This window comes from Pleurodeles waltl, chromosome 6 (assembly GCF_031143425.1).
Source record: "Pleurodeles waltl isolate 20211129_DDA chromosome 6, aPleWal1.hap1.20221129, whole genome shotgun sequence".
Taxonomy (NCBI): Eukaryota; Metazoa; Chordata; class Amphibia; order Caudata; family Salamandridae; genus Pleurodeles; species Pleurodeles waltl.
Genome location: NC_090445.1, coordinates 1,027,582,048 through 1,027,599,760, shown reverse-complemented (window position 1 = coordinate 1,027,599,760; position 17,713 = coordinate 1,027,582,048).

Genomic DNA, 17,713 nt, shown 5'->3' with positions numbered 1-17,713 from the left:
CTTCTGGTTCACCCATGTGCCTCATTATAATGTTCTTCTGCCCTTGTCCTAGAATTCCTCACAGGGGTCAGCAGCCATGGGAGGTTTGGGTAACTAGAGTCACCTGAAATATTGAGGCACAACATTTAGCCACACACTATCGTATATAACCAACACCATACCCATACCCCAACGTATATTTGGTGGGTACCAGGGCTCACTTATTAGCCACACCCTGTGCCTCTGTAGTTGGGCCATCACATTTGGGATGCTGCTATTCCTCAGGACAAAGGCATCATGTACCGACTCAGGATACTTAGCATTGACGTGGGAGATGTTCTGGTCGGCAAGCACACCATCTGTACATTCATAGATTGGAAACTCTTACGATTTCTGAAAACCTGTTCATTTTGACGGGGGGGACAAAGGCAATATGTGTTCCATTAATCACCCCAAATATGTTGGGGAATATGTCCCATTGCACAGAACTCAGCCTTCACTGTGGCCAAATCTTCAACCTGGGGGAAAACAATGTAGCTACACATGTGTTTAATCAGGGCAGACAACACTTTGGTCAGCAATATTGAGAACATTGTCTGTGACATTCCTGCTGCTAAGCCCACTGTCACTTAAAGCATTTTCTCGCCGCTGCGTCCCCTGCAGCCCCCCCACCCCCCTCCTCACCGTCTTTTTCTTAAAGCATTTTCCCGCCGCTGCGTCCCCTGCGGCCCCTCCCCCCCAGCCTTCCCATTTGACAAGCCCTCCCTCCTCCCAGCTGCCACTCCCACCCTCCGTCCTTTTATGGCAGCCGCGGAACGGTAGCAGAGAGCAACCCTTGACCCTGCTTCTGCAGGCAGGTCGCTCCCCGCTCCGCCATCCGCCCCACCTCCACTTCCTTTTTTCCTACTCCATTCACCTGCCGCTGCATCCCCTGCGGCCCCTCCCGCCTTCCCCCTCCTCCTCTTCACCGTCTTTTCCTTAAAGCACTTTCCCGCTGCTGCGACCACTGCGGTCTGTCCCGCCTCCCCCTCCTCCTCCTCACCGTCTTTTTCTTAAAGCATTTTCCTGCCGCTGCGTCACCTGCGGCTCCTCCCCCCTCCTCCTCCTCCTCCTCACTGTCTTGTTCTTAAAGCATTTTCCCTCCGCTGCGTCCCATGCAGCCCCTCCCGCCTCCCCCTTCCTCCTCCTCACCGTCTTTTTCTTAAAGCATTTTCCCGCCGCTGCGTCCCCTGTGGCCCCTCCCCCCCAGCCTTCTCATTCGACAAGCCCTCTCTCCTCCCAGCTGCCACTCCCACCCTCCCCTCCTTTTATGGCAGCCGTGGCACGGTAGCAGGGAGCAACCCTTGACCCTGCTTCTGCAGGCAGGTCGCTCCCCGCTCCACCATCCGTGCCACCTCCACTTCCTTTTTTCCTACTCCATTCACCCGCCGCTGCGTCCCCTCCGGACCCTCCCGCCTCCCACCTCCTCCTCCTCACCGTCTTTTCCTTAAAGCATTTTCCTGCCGCTGCGTCCCCTGCGGCCCCAACCGCCTCCCCCTCCTCCTCCTCACCGTCTTTTTCTTAAAGCATTTTCCCGCCGCTGCGTCCCCTGCGGACCCTCGCCCCTAGCCTTCCCATTCGACAAGCCCTCCCTACTCCCAGCTGCCACTCCCAACCTCCTCTCCCTTTATGGCAGCTGCTGCGCGGTAGCATGGAGCAACCCTTGACCCTGCTTCTGCAGGCAGGTCGCTCCCCGCTCCGCCATCCGCGCCACCTCCACTTCCTTTTTTCCTACTCCATTCACCCGCGCCTGCATCCCCTGCGGCCCCTCCCACCTCCCCCCTCCTCCTCCTCACCGTCTTTTTCTTAAAGCATTTTCCCGCCGCTGCGTCCCCTGCGGCCCCTCCCGCCTCCCCCCTCCTCCTCCTTACCGTCTTTTTCTTAATGCATTTCCCGCCACTGCATCCCCTGCGGCCCCTCCCCCCCAGCCTTCCCATTCGACAAGCCCTCCCTCCTCCCGGCTGCCACTCCCACCCTCCCCTCCTTTTGTGGCAGCCACTGTGCGGTAGCAGGGAGCAACCCTTGCCCCTGCTTCTGCAGGCAGATTGCTCCCCGCTCCGCCATCCGCGCCACCTCCACTTCCTTTTTTCCTACTCCATTCACCCGCCGCTGCGTCCCCTGCGGCCCCTCCCGCCTCCCCCTCCTCACCGTCTTTTTCTTAAAGCATTTTCCCGCCGATGCGTCCCCTGCAGCCCCTCTCCTCCTCACCGTCTTTTTCTTAAAGCATTTTCCCGCCGCTGCAGCCCCTCCCCCCAGCCTTCCCATCCGACAAGCCCTCCCTCCTCCCAGCTGCCACTCCCACCCTCCCTTCCTTTTATTGCAGCCGCGGCGCGGTAGCATGGAGCAACCCTTGACCCTGCTTCTGCAGGCAGGTCGCTCCCCGCTCTGTCATCCGCGCCACCTCCACTTCCTTTTTTCCTACTCCATTCACCCTCGGCTGCATCCCCTGCGGCCCCTCCCACCTCCCCCCTCCTCCTCCTCACCGTCTTTGTCTTAAAGCATTTTCCCGCCGCTGCGTCCCCTGCGGCCCCTCCCGACTCCTCCTCCTTACAGTCTTTTTCTTAATGCATTTTCCTGCCGCTGCGTCCCCTGCGGCCCCTCCCCCCAGCCTTCCCATTCAACAAGCCCTCCCTCCTCCCAGCTGCCACTCCCACCCTCCCCTCCTTTTGTGGCAGCCACGGTGCGGTAGCAGGGAGCAACCCTTGCCCCTGCTTCTGCAGACAGATCGCTCCACGCTCCGCCATCCGCGCCACCTCCACTTCCTTTTTTCCTACTCCATTCACCCGCCGCTGCGTCCCCTGCGGCCCCTCCCGCCTCCCCCTCCTACTCCTCACCGTCTTTTTCTTAAAGCATTTTCCCGCTGATGCGTCCCCTGCAGCCCCTCTCCTCCTCACCGTCTTTTTCGTAAAGCATTTTCCCGCCGCTGTGGCCCTTCCCCCCCAGCCTTCCCATTCGACAAGCCCTCCTTCCTCCCAGCTGCCACTCCCACTCTCCCCTCCTTTTATGGCAGCCGCGACGCGGTAGCAGGGAGCACCCCTTAACCCTGCTTCTGCAGGCAGGTCGCTCCCCGCTCCGCCATCCGCGCCACATCCACTTCCTTTTTTCCTACTCCATTCACCCGCCGCTGCGTCCCCTGCGGCCCCTCCCGCCTCCCCCTCCTACTCCTCACCGTCTTTTTCTTAAAGCATTTTCCCGCCGATGCGTCCCCTGCAGCCCCTCTCCTCCTCACCGTCTTTTTCGTAAAGCATTTTCCCGCCGCTGTGGCCCCTCCCCCCCAGCCTTCCCATTCGACAAGCCCTCCTTCCTCCCAGCTGCCACTCCCACCCTCCCCTCCTTTTATGGCAGCAGCGGCGCAGTAGCAGGGAGCAACCCTTGACCCTGCTTGTGCAGGCAGGTCGCTCCCTGCTCTGCCATCCGCGACACCTCCACTTCCTTTTTTCCTACTCCATTCACCTGCTGCTGTGTCCCCTGCGGCCCCTCCCGCCTCCCCCCTCCTCCTCCTCACCGTCTTTTCCTCAAAGAATTTTCCCGCCGCTGCGTCCCCTGCGGCCCCTCCCGCCCCCCCCTCCTCCTCCTCACCGTCTTTTTCTTAAAGCATTTTCCCGCCGCTGTGTCCCCTGCGGCCCCTCTCGCCTCCCCCTCCTCCTCCTCACCGTATTTTTCTTAAAGCTTTTTCCAGCCGCTGCGTACCCTGTGGCCCCTCCCCCCGCCTTCCCATTCGACAAGCCCTCCCTCCTCCCAGCTGGCACTCCCACCCTCCCCTCCTTTTATGGCAGCCGCGGCGCGGTAGCAGGGAGCAACCCTTGACCCTGCTTCTGCAGGCAGGTCGCTCCCCGCTCCACCATCCGCTCCACCTCCACTTCCTTTTTTCCTACTCCATTCAACCGCAGCTGCGTCCCCTCCGGCCTGTCCGGCCTACCCCCTCATTCTCCTCACCGTCTTTTCCTTAAAGAATTTTCCCGCCGCTGTCTCCCCTGCGGCCCCTCCCGCCTCTCCCCTCCTCCTCCTCACCGTCTTTTTCTTAAAGCATTTTTCTGCCGCTGCGTCCCCTGCGTCCCCTCCCGCCTGCCCCCCTCACCGTCTTTTTCTTAAAGCATTTTCCCGCCGCTGAGTCCCCTGCGGCCCCTCCCCCCCAGCTTTCCCATTCAACAAGCCCTCCCTCCTCCCAGCTGCCACTCCCACTCTCCCCTCCTTTTATGGCAGCCGCGACGCGGTAGCAGGGAGCACCCCTTAACCCTGCTTCTGCAGGCAGGTCGCTCCCCGCTCCGCCATCCGCGCCACCTCCACTTCCTTTTTTCCTACTCCATTCACCCGCCGCTGCGTCCCCTGCAGCCCCTCCCGCCTCCCCCCTCCTCCTCCTCACCGTCTTTCCCTTAAAGCATTTTTCCGCCGCTGCGTCCCCTGCGGCCCCTCCCGCATCCCCCCTCCTCTTCCTCACCGTCTTTTTCTTAGAGCATTTTCCCGCCGCTGCGTCCCCTGCGGACCCTCCCGCCTCCCCCCTCCTCCTCACTGTCTTTTTCTTAAACCATTTTCCCACCGCTGTGTCCCCTGCGGCCCCTCCCCGCCAGCCTTCCCATTCGACAAGCCCTCCCTCCTCCCAGCTGCCACTCCCACCTTCCCCTCCTTTTATGGCAGCCGCGGCGTGGTAGCAGGAAGCAACCCTTGACCCTGCTTCTGCAGGCAGGTCGCTCCCCACTCCGCCATCCGCGCCACCTCCACTTCCTTTTTTCCTACTCCATTCACCCACCGCTGCATCCCCTGCGGCCCCTCCCGCCTCTCCCCTCCTCCTCCTCACCGCCATTTCCTTAAAGCATTTTCCCGCCGCTGTGTCCCCTGCGGCCCCTCACACCTCCCCCCTCCTCCTCCTCACCGTCTTTTTTTAAAGCATTTTCCCGCCGCTGCGGCCCCTGCGGCACCTCCCGCCTCCCCCCTCATCCTCCTCACTGTCTTTTTCTTAAAGCATTTTCCCGCCGCTGCGGCCCCTGCGGCCCCTCCCGCATCCCCCCTCATCCTCCTCACTGTCTTTTTCTTAAAGCATTTTCCCGCTGCTGCGTCCCCTGCGGCCCCTCCCCCCAGCCTTCCCATTCAACAAGCCCTCCCTCCTCCCAGCTACCACTCCCACCCTCCCCTCCTTTAATGGCAGCCGCGGAGCTGTAGCAGAGAGCAACCCTTGACCATGCTTCTGCAGGCAGGTCGCTCCCCGCTCTGCCATCCACGCCACCTCCACTTCCTTTTTTCCTACTCCATTCACCCGCTGCTGCATCCTCTGGGGCCCCTCCTGCCTCCCCCTCCTCCTCCTCACCGTCTTTTCCTTAAAGCGTTTTCCCGCCGCTGCGTCCCCTGCAGCCCCTCCCCCCAGCCTTCCCATTCGACAAGCCCTCCCTCCTCCCAGCTGCCACTCCCACCCTCCCCTCCTTTTATGGCAGCAGCGGCGTGGCTGGGCAGCGGACGCGCGCAGTGGGTGCGCCGCTTGCGTGCCAAAGGCGCACCAAAGGCAAGCCCGTCTGCGCCAAGACCGAGCCCAGCGCCAGTCCCCCTGGCCCTCTCAGACACACCTACTGCCCCCTCACCCTCCACTCTCTCACCCCAGGCCCCCGCCCCACGTGCACCCCATCTAGCCCCACACACACTTCTGGCCGCTTCACCTGCCACACCTGTCATTTCTCCTACTCCTCATCCCTCTCACCACACACCAACCATAGCGACCCCACCTTCAACAAACACAACACCCCCAACGCAAGACTCACCCACTCTGCCCCCACCAACCAACCCCGCCGCACACCAGCCCACAACCAGAACACACCCACAACAACACCCTCACGCACCACACCAACACCACCCACCACAGCCGCCTCAACTGCCTGCTCCTCAACACCCGCTCCCTTCACAAACATGCCATAGAACTCTGGGACCTCATCACATCACACTCACCTGACATCGCCTTCCTCACGGAAACCTGGACCAGCCCCTCCTCGGAACCCGACATAGCCATCGCCACCCCCACGGGATACAAACTCCAATGCAAAGACCGCCTCAACAGGCCAGGTGGTGGCATCGCCATCCTACAGAGGGACACCATCAAAGTCACCACCAGCTCCCAAGACACTATCAACAACACAGAACACATGTACTTCCTGATCCACATCAACAACAACTCCACCCTCAGAGGTACATTAATCTACAGACCACGCCCCGCCTTCTGCGACACCATCGCCGACACCATCAGCTCGCACGCCCGCACCTCCACAGACTACATCCTCCTCTGTGATTTCAACTTTCACATAGAAAACCTACAAGACCACAACTCTACCTCCCTCATAGACAACCTCACCAATCTCGGACTCAAACAACTGGTCACCGCACCCAACCACTCAGAAGGACACACGCTTGACGCAATTTTTACAGCAAGCCAACACATAGCCTGCACCCACACCACCGAACTGCTCTGGACTGACCACTTCTCCTTCACCAAACCCCCCACACACTACCATCAACACACCACACCCTACCGCATGTGGGACAAGATCCCCACAGAACAACTAAACTCCCAACTGGCCCACAACCCCCCCCACGCCAACGACCCCAACACAGGAGCACACAACCTCTCCAAATGGATCACCGCCTGCGCAGACACACTAGCCCCCCTCAGAAAACACATCGCCACCCGCAACATCAAGAACGCCCCATGGTTCACCCCTGTACTCCAAGACTCCAAACGCAAATGCCGCCAAGCTGAGAAAATATGGCGACTAGAACCCTCTGCAAATAACTTCTCCACCCTCAAAACCACCATTCGCACCCATCACCAACTCATACGCACCGCCAAAAGAGATCACTACAAGACACACCTTGACAACAACTCTCAAAACAGCAAAGAACTCTTCACCATCATTAATTAACTTGCCAAACCCAAAGCCAGCAACATAGACCCGTCACACACACAGTCCCTATGTGATGCCCTTTCCAACCACTTCCTCCACAAAATCCTGGACATCCACAACAGCTTCATACCACACACACCCACCACACACACCCCCACTCACCCAACCCTACCCCCACTCTTGACCCCCCACCACACTCTCCACCTGGACCCCCACCACACCAAGAAACCGAAAAAACCATGAACTCCATCCGCTCCGGATCCCCCTCCGACCCCTGCCCACATCGCATCTACAACAAAGCCAGCCCAACGATCGCCCCCATCCTCTGCAACATAATCAACTCCTCCTTTGACTCCGCCACGTACCCAGACCCCTGGAAGCACGCGGAAATCACCGCTCTCCTCAAAAAAACCCAAGCCGACCCGGAGATCCTCTCCAACTACCGCCCCATCTCCCTCCTCCCTTTCCCCGCCAAGGTTGCTGAGAAACTAGTCAACGCCTGCCTATCCCACTTCCTCGAAGCAAACAACACTCTTGACCCCTCACAATCCAGGTTCCGCAAGAACCACAGCATGGAAACCGCCCTCATCGCATGCACTGACGACATCAGGACCAAAGTCGACAAAGGCGAGCCCATCGCACTCATCCTCCTAGACCTCTCCGCAGCCTTTGACACCGTCTGCCACCACACATTCCGCACACGCCTCCACAACATAGGAATTCACTACAAAGCCTTAGACTGGCTCACCTCCTTCCTCAACGACCAGACCTAGAGAGTCCGCCTTCCACCATTCCACTCCAACTCCACCAAGATCACCTGCGGAGTTCCCCAGGGGTCCTCCCTCAGCCCCACACTCTTCAATATCTCCATGATCCCCCTAGCCAACATCCTCCGAGCACACGGAATCACTATCCTCTCCTATGCAGATGACACCCAACTCATCCTCTCCCTCACCCACAACCCCACCACAACCAAAACCAACCTACACACTGCTCTCCTCGACACCGCCAACTGGATGACCACTAACCACCACAAGCTCAACTCCAACAAAACCGAGATCATCATCTTCGGCTCCAACAAAACCACATGGGACGACTTCTGGTGGCCCACCGCCCTAGGTCCTGCACCCACCCCCGCAAACCACGCACGTAACCTCAGCATCATCCTGGACCCCTCCCTCTCCATGACACAGCAAATCAATGCTCTAACCTCCTCCTGCTTCCACACACTCCGCACTCTAAAAAAATCCTTTAAATGGATTCCCCCAGAGACCAGGAAGACAGTCACCCTCGCACTCATCAGCAGCAGACTGGGCTACAGTAACGCCCTCTACGCCGGCACCACACTCAAACTCAAACGCAAACTCCAGAGAATCCAGAACACAGCCGCACGCCTCGTCCTTGGCCTCCCCCGCCACGAACGAATCAAACCTCAAATCCCTTCACTGGCTCCCCATAGACAAGAGAATCACATTCAAGATCCTCATCCACGCACACAAATCCCTCCACAACACCGGCCTAACCTACCTCAACCCAAAGAGTGAACTTCCACACTCCCACACACAACCTCCGATCAGCCGACCTCGCCCTAGCCACAGTCCCCCACATCCAATGCACCACCACAAGAGGCAGGTCCTTCTCCTACCTCGCCCCCAAAACCTGGAACTCCCTCCCCACCGACCTTCGCAAAACCAAAGACCTCCTGGTCTTCAGAAAGAACCTCAAGACATGGTTGTTCCAGCAGTGACCCTCCCTGCCCCCCCCCTTTGATTTCTCTACCCCCGAGCCTTGAGACACTCACGGGTGAGTAGCGCGCTCTACAAATATTTTTGATTGATTGATTGATTGACTTGGAAAAAACCAGTTGCCAGGAAATGGAGCACTGATAGAACTTGCACAAGAGGGGGGATCCCAGTGGGGTAACGGATAGCAGATATCAGGTCAGGCTCCAATTGGGCACACAGTTCTGCGATTGTGGCCCTGTCAAGTCTATAGGTGAGGATGATGTGCCTGTCCTCCATTCTTGCCAAGTCCACCAGGGGTCTGTACACTAGGGTACGTCTCCATCTCCTAATCATCCACAGCGGTTGCAATCTATGGGGCAAAAGAGTGAGGAGCCGGTCACAAACTGAACAATGGGACTACAACAGAACTTTGCATGCTGTTAACTTGCAATGGGTAAGTGCGACTAGTTTAGTATGACCAATTTTCAACAGTGATGCAGCAAATATCCAGGGCCTGTCCCCCACCCCCCCTGAAATGGTGTCCACCTGTCCTGTGTGGAGGGACAGGTGGAAGTGAGGTAATTCTGCTGACGTTGTGTGCCGTTGCAGGAGGCAGTCGGGAACCGCTGTGCAACTCCTCATTGGGTCACATTGGGCCCTATGGGGTACAGTGGCCAATGGGGATTTATGCCGGCTGTGATGGTATGCACTGCCATGGACGTGACTGCCATTTTCTATCATATTCCTCACTTGCTACCTGATCATCCATAGGAGAGGACGGACACTGCATGTGCTGCTGTGACCTTTGTCTGTAACAACCATGGCTCATGTGACTGGAAAAAGGGACCCTGCCTTTGGCAGAGTTGGAGAGACTGGTGGATGGGGTTCTACCACAGTACGGACTACTGTATGGGCCTCCAGACCAACAGGTGAGTAAACATTGGGTACGATGCATGTGTCATGAATGCATGGAGTTGTGTGTGAAGGCCTTCAGTTAGAGGGGTGGGTGGATGTTCTCTGGGCGGCGTATTGGTTGTTTGCTGGGCCATGTGTGTGAAAATGGTGATGTGGAGGGGTATTGTGGGCCATAAGTGTAATAGGCAGGACTGTTTCCTGTGTGTATTTCCTCTGCAGGTCAGTGCCCATCAAAAGAAGGGTATATAGGGGGTCATTCTGACCGTGGCGGTCAGCGCTGAAGCTGCGGGAAGACCGCCAACAGGCTGGCGGTCTTTTTTTGTGAATTCTGACCATGGCGGTGACCGCCATGGCCATCCGCTGCTTTTCCGTTCCGACCGCCACGGCGGTCACGACCGCCGGGCTGGAGACCTGGGTCTCCAGCCCGGCGGTCGTCACATACCGCCGGCGGTATTCCAACCCGCCTGACCCCGGCCTACTGCCATGGATTTCATGCGGTTTGGGACCGCCATGAAATCCATGGCGGTAGGCACTATCAGTTGCAGGGAATTCCTTCCCTGGCACTGATAGGGGTCTCCCTCACCCCCAACCCCCACCACGACTCCCTCCCCTACCCCCCCACCACCCCTGCCACCCCCAAAAGGGTGCAGGACCCCCGTCCCCCACCCCGATCCCCAACATATGCACACACATACACACTTACACGCACGCATACATGCACATATACACCCCCCCGCATTCATACATGCATACATGCACATACACACACCCCCCGCATTCATACACGCATACATGCACATACACACACCCCCCGCATTCATACACGCATACATGCACATACACACCCCCCCCACATTCATACACGCATTCATGCACATATACATCCCCCCGCATTCATACACGCATTCACGCACCCTCTCCACATACACACACGCACACCCCCATGCACGCACACAACACACAACACCCCCCACCCCCCTTCCGTAACAGACGATCACCTTACCTGTTCCTGGTGGTCCTCCGGGAGGGAACGGGACCCATGGGGGCAGCTCCGGCGACGCCACCACGCCAACAGAACACCGCCACAGCGAATCACAAGTCGTGATTCGCTGGGTGGTGTTCTGTTGGCGTGGTGGTGGAGGTGGAGCTACCTCCACTTCACCGCCTGCCGCCAGTATGGCTGTTGGCGGCGCTTCGTCCGGAAACGGGCGGAGCACAGCCAAGAGTCCGAATGGCCCGTGCGAAAGACCACCAGCACTGGCGGTCTTCCGTACGGCGGTCCCTCGGCGGTCTTACTGAAAGACCGCCGAGGTCGGAATGACCCCCATAGTGTGTCATCACCAAGGACGTGCAGACCCTGGGGGTCTATGGCAGGTGGAGCACCCACTGTCGGAAACAGTGGGAGGACCTGAGACGCTGGGCAGGGAAGATGGCGGAGTGCCAACTGGGGATGGCCTCCCAACGAGGAAGGGGTGCTCGTTGAACCCTGACCCCCTGATGGTCTGCATCCTGGCAGTGGCCTATCCTGAGCTGGAAGGGTGCTTGAGGGCATCACAGCAACCACAAGGGGGTGAGTACAGTGCTCATCATTACAACTCACACATGGTAGGGTGTCATGTTGGGTGGGGGTTGTGTGTCAGTGGGTGCCCCTAGGCCAGGCCTGACATTTCAGCTTAGGTGCCCTGGCGGCTAGGGTTCTGAGGGGATAATGCTGCTACCTAGCTTGAAAGCATCCACCACTGTTCAGGGCTGTGTGGGTCCCTGGTGTGTGCCCCTCCCCATGCCTTTCTCTGGTAGTGCTATGGCATATTGCGTAGGCCTGTTACCTGTGTGTGAGGGTGCTGCGTACACCAACGGTGGTGTTTGTGCAGCCATTGAAAAAGTGTATCCTTTGTCTCTTCCCCCCCTTATTGTTCTGTCATCCTGTCCTTCTGTGCATAAGCATCATCTGGTGGAGGAGCACAGGCACCGGCGACGGAGTGAGCTGCATCCCACAGGACCCAGGAGGAAGAGTCCACTGATGCTGAGGGCACCAGTGTCACGGAGGGCGAGGGGAGCACCACGGCGGAGACTGGAGGGGACAGTTCAGACACAGATACCTCTTCCGATGGAAGCTCCTTGGTGGTGGCAGACACCTCTGTGACCACCCCAGCTACAGGTACAGCCGCCACCCCCATACCAGCACGGCCGTCCCAGCAGCCCCTCATTGAGATGCCTATGCCTGCTCACCCAGGAAGGTGGCCATCACCTTCGCCCCAGGCACCTCAGGCCCTGCCCCAGTTAGGCCTGCTGCCCTGAGTGAGGAGGCTATTGACCTCCTGCTATCCATCTATGTTGGGCAGTCAACCATTGTGAATGCCATCCAGGGGCTGGCAGCCCAAATGCAACAGACTAATGCATTCCTGGAGGGCATTCACACTGGGTTGGCTGCACCACAGAGATCGATCCAGGCTCTGTTCTCCTCTTTGATGGCAGCCATTGTCGCTGTTTCTACCCTTCCCCCCAACTTCCACTTCCCAGTCCCATTCTCAACCCCAACCCATCCCAAGCACACAGGCATACGAGCATGCACACAAGACAACACACAAGAGTGGTTCAGGCAAACACAAGCAGCACACTTCATCCCACAGGCACTCACACAAACACCATCCAGATGAAGACATACCAAAATCCACTATTTCCACTATCTCCCCCTCTTCCTCCTCCTCCTCCTCCAACTACCTCCCCGTTCCGTCCACACTCACACCTGCATGCACTACATCATCATCCACTACCAGCATCACCACCACACCAAGCAGAACACACACCTCACTGGCAGACACCTTCACAACAGCCATACACACATCCTCTGTGTCCTCTCCCACTGTGTCTGTCCCCCACTCCTAAGGTACACAACCGCAAGCACTCAAACACCCAACAGCCATCCACGTCACAACATCATCCAGCCCATGCACCTGCACCCAAAATCAGCAGACAGACACCTCCAACAACCACTCCCTCTTCCTCCACTCCTAAACTTTCTTCCTCTTCCTGCCCCAGTGACCCTAAAAAAACTGTTCCTATCCACCATTGACCTCTTCTCTACCCCTCCTCCCTGTCCTGCGCATCTGGCCTGGGTGGGAAGAACCAGCCAAGCACCTCAGCCACCCTGTCCATGGGCCCATTCGTCATTACACCCACTTGTGGTGGAAAAGGATCCAGGGCCACCACTTCCACCACCTCCAGTGAGCAGCCGTCTGAGATTGCAGGGGATGGTCAGGAGCCTCCCCCCACCATCAGCATCACCACCTCCAGTGAACAGCCATCAAGGTTGCAGGGTATGGGCAGGAGCCTCCCCCCACCAGCAGCAGCACCACCACTGAGCAGCCATCACCGTCGGTGGACGGTATGTAATCCTGCTTCCATGGGCTGCTGTGTAGCCTGCCCCCTGCAAATCCAGTGGCTATGACACCCACCTGAGAGACCGTGACCTTGTACTCCCCAGGATCAAGAGCACAGGGCACAATGCCCCCTCCAGAACCTGTGGGGAAGACACCCACCTACCCCAGACTCACCAGGATCAAGAGCACAGGGCATAATGCCCCCTCCAGAACCAGTGGGGAAGACACCCACCTACCCCAGACTCACCAGAATCAAGAGCACAGGGCACGATGTCCCCTCCAGAACCAGTGGGTAAGACTCCCACTCGAGAAACTGTGGACTTGCACTCCCCAGGACCAAGCACAGGGCATGTTACCCCCTCCAGAGCAAGTGGGAAAGTCACCCACTTGAGAAACTGTGGCCTTGCACTCTCTATAACCAAGCACAGGGTATGTTGCCCCCTCCAGAACCAGTGGGCAAGTTACCCACCTGAGAGACTGTGGCCTTGTGCTCCCCAGGTCCAAGCACATGGCATGTTGCCCCCTCCAGAACCAGTGTTGTTTTTCCATCTTCAGGCTGAGGTGCCCCCCATCCTCCTGAGGTGCCTGCCTATTTACCAACAGATGCCCCTGCAGTGTTCTCTCCGTGTTGAGGCTGGTGCCATGTTTGGCTTTGGACTTTGGCCTGTGGCCATGTGGACTACGTACATTGTGGACTGGGCTGTGTCTCTTTTTGTGTACATATGTATATATCTCTTGCCTTGCCTCACCTATTTATCTTGATGTGTTTCTCTCATGACATTCACTTTCTCAACATCGTTTTGTCCTTGCATTATTCATCTGAGGTACGGGGTACAAATGTTTTGGTAATGCAGCTGGTTGTGTGTATGGTGTTGGGGGGGGTGTTGCGTGTGTGTGTCACTCTCTTTTTCCTCCCTCTCTCCCATGTGTGCTAGGCGGCTCTACTCACCGTCGGCATCTTCGCCGGCTTTGATGATCGTGGTGGAGCAGCACACAGAAAATCATGGGGAAGACATGCAGCTCGGGCACCATGGAGGCGTGGTTCTTCCCTGTGTCTCCAATGGTGAGTCATTTCAGTTGTCGTTGGTACCACGGAAAAGGTGGTGGAATAGTGTGTCTTAATATGGTGGGTGGAACATTGACTTCCGCCTGGCTGTAGGCGGCTACCGTCGTGGGGGCTGTTGTTTCCGCCCTGGTGGTCAGTGTGGTACGTTGGCTGTCTATCAGAGATAACACCGCCATGGTCATAATTTGGTGGTAATTACTGCCGGCCCATTGGCAGCATTACTGCCACTTTAACACCAACCTGCAGGGTTGTAATGAGGGCCATAATTTGCAAAGATGTCAGGATTGCTCTAAATAAAGCTTCCCTTCCCTGTATTTGACAATTTTTAGTTCACCAAACACTCTTTAAGTCAATCGACTTCATCCAATATTCACAGCTTTCTATAGCCAAGCGGGAAACAAAGGTATCAGAATAAATCAATTTTGTGTCTGTTAACAGTACATTGTGCAGTTCCATTAGAGGCAATTAAAAAAAATAGGATGCAGCATTGTTAACATTATGGCCAGAAAAATATTTAAACTTTTCCATGTATGTTTTAAAATTCCCCACTGGGCAATGTTCCCATTGTGTAAATTTAAAAACAGTCTTCAGGGTACCTGCTTCATAAATGAAATGATGTCCATAATAATTGTAAGAGAACATATCTCCATCATTTTCTTTTGTTTGGTAAATATCTTCACTTTCAAACACAGTAAAATATTCACCCTCAAAAAGCATAGATTCAAACATTTTTACATCCCAGCCATCAGAAAGAAGCCCAAGTGTTATCACATCATTCAATGAAAGTTTGAAAATGTGTGGAATTTCAGATCCCACGTCAGACCAAATATATCAATGGATACTTAATTCCAAACAATTCGATCAAGAATTGGTATAGCTGAAATGTTCACTAGGGACAAGTCCTGACGTACCTTATGTGAGGAAAGATGTGGTTTTAGGACCTCTTCCACCAGTTTGACTGCAGAGCATTCAGGAAGGTGGTAAAAAGGTAGGACTAAAAAAAAGACAAAGACAAACCCAATCCAAAGTAGAATGGCAAGTACAATTAGCAAAAGCCAAAGATAGTTCCATGGACAAATAAAATAGTTAATTTTTAGCCAAATTATCAGCGTACCTGCTCTTGACAGTGGTGTTGCAGAAGAGGTAGATGAGTCAGTGAGAGTCATTGATGTCTGCAAAATATCCATAAGCAGTTTGTGCAAAGACTGGAGCCGAGTGAGGAAATGGAGAACTGGCAGAAGTCTCCCTTGGAGGCTCGTAGTGAATAATTCCATCAGTTTGGGTTGAATTTGAGTAGAATTGCTCATTATTTTGGATGTTTCTTGTTGCAGATTAAAATAGTGGTACTAATGAAAGATAATTTTCCACCCTAACTAAGTGAGCGGATGATTGTGTATCTGTGGATGTGTGTGAGAGAGTGGTTGTGTTAGTGGTTATATAGGTAAGTAGGGGTGTAAGTAGCTGCATGGGTGAGTGACTCAGTGTCTGAGTAGCTGTATATCTGTATGACTGGGTGTTTGAGTGGCTGTATTGGAGCTGGGTGGGTGTATGAGTTGGTGTATGGGTGTGTGACTGGCTCTGTCAGTGACTGTATAGGAAAATAAGTGACCCTATGATTAACTGTGTGGGTGAGTGTGTGGCTGTGTGAGTGGCTCTGTGGGTGTATAATTCTGCAGTTGAGTAATTGTATGCGTGAGTGAGTGGTTGTGTGAGTGGCTGTATGAAGGAGTGAATGGGTATGTGAGTGCCTGTAAGAATGAATGAATGGGTGTATGAGCACATGTATGGGTCTTTGACTGGATATGTGAGTGGTTGCGTGGCTGTGCGAATGGGTGTATGAGAGGTTGCAAGGGGTGTGAGTGGGGTTGTGATTACTTATGTGGGTGATGCCATCAGTGATGTCGTCAGGGATGTCATTATTGATGTCATCAGTAATGTAGCTGACCATGTCATGAGTGTTGTAATATGTTATGTCATAAGCAGTGCCATTTCTCAGGTAACTATAACTGCTGAATTACTATGGCCCTCATTATGATATTGCTGGTAAAAACCGCCTACCGATGTGGCGACGGCTGCCAAAAGACCATTGCCGCGGCTACGAGCCGCCCGCCGTATTATGACCACAGCCGGATTTCCATCAGAAGGATGGCGGAAATCCGGCTGTGGCCATGCCAGCGGATGGCAGTAAGGTGGCGCTGCTGCCACCAGCAGCACCACGCCATTAGACCGCTGGCAGCCGTATTATGAATCGTAATATGTCCTGGTGGTTTTCTGCTGGAGGACGCTGCTAGTGGCAGCGCCCTGTCTCCTGCCGGAGGACCCCATGAACAAAGGTAAGTGGGTGCTCTGACAGGGGAGGTGGGTGAGGGGTGTTGTGTGTGTGTGTAGGGGGGAGGTGTGAATGTTTGTGCGTGTGTGTATGCGGGTGTGTGTTTCATGTTGAATGTGTGTGCATGTATGGAGGTGTGAGTGCATGTATGTTGTGTTCTGTGAATGCGTGTCTGCATGTATGTATGAAAGTGTGTGCCGATGTGTTTGTGAATGGATGTATGCATGCATGGATGAATGTAGGAATGGGTGTGTGTATGCATGTGTGAAGGGGGCATGAATGTAGGGGGGAGGGGGTTTGGAGAGGAAGAGTTGTGGGGGATTCTGTGGAGGGGTTGGGGTGGGGAAGACCTCTATCAGTGCATGGGAAGGGATTCCCTGTAACTGATAGTGCCTACTGCCATGGTTTTCGTGGCAGTAAGGGAGCCACGGAAACCATGGCGGTAGGCGGGGTCAATATCCGGCAGGCGGTACAGTGATGGCCACCGGGCTGGAGATTGAAATCTCCAGCCCTGCGGCTGTTACCGCCGTGCTGCTTCAGCCAAACCGCAAATGTCATAATATGGTGGAAAGTACCACCAGCCTGTTGGCAGTACTTTCCACCATATTACTGCCAACCGCCAGGGTCATAATGAGGGCCTATGTTTCTTTTCAGTGAACTACTATGTTATTTTATTTTATTTTCTAACTATAATATCCCTGTAATCTTTGTATTTAGTGAATTTCTATGTTTTTTCATATTGTATTTCCTACCTACAACTTTCGTGTAACCTTTGGTATTTTCAGAGGATTTATATTTTCTTTAAATGTTAAGTAATTTTAATTACTTTATGTTAATCCAACTACTGCGGTTTGGCCGCCAACCCCCATATAAACACAAAACCCTGTGCCATGCATGGCTTGGGCTGCGGCCTATCCCCTATATGCACCCAATCTTGCACCATGCAAGGAGAGTGGAAGCGGCTCTCTGTGGGAGTGGAAAGAGACAGGAAGAGTGACTGTACCTTGATCATTTAGAAAGGAAACTTTATACAATTGGCGCAAAGAGACAAAGATGCACCTCAGGAAGGAGAGGTGCCATCTGCTGTAGCCAGGAGGCCAGGAGGCAGCAGAAAAAAACTATGCCGCAGGAGTGACATGAGGTAAAATGTCATTCTAGCATGGGATCGCACACACTGTGCAGGTTTGTCAAAAGTCACACAGTTACCCAAGCAGAAGGGCCCATCTGTGGGCGTGCATATAGGCCGTCACACTGCAGGGAAAGTCAGTGAGACGGAGAGTCACCACAGGAGGGGAGATGACCTCCATAGTAGTGCACAGACAGTCACCTTAGGAGAGGCAAAAGCAACCCCAACATCAGTGCGCAGAGGTAGACTCACCCCATCAACGAGGAAGTATAGC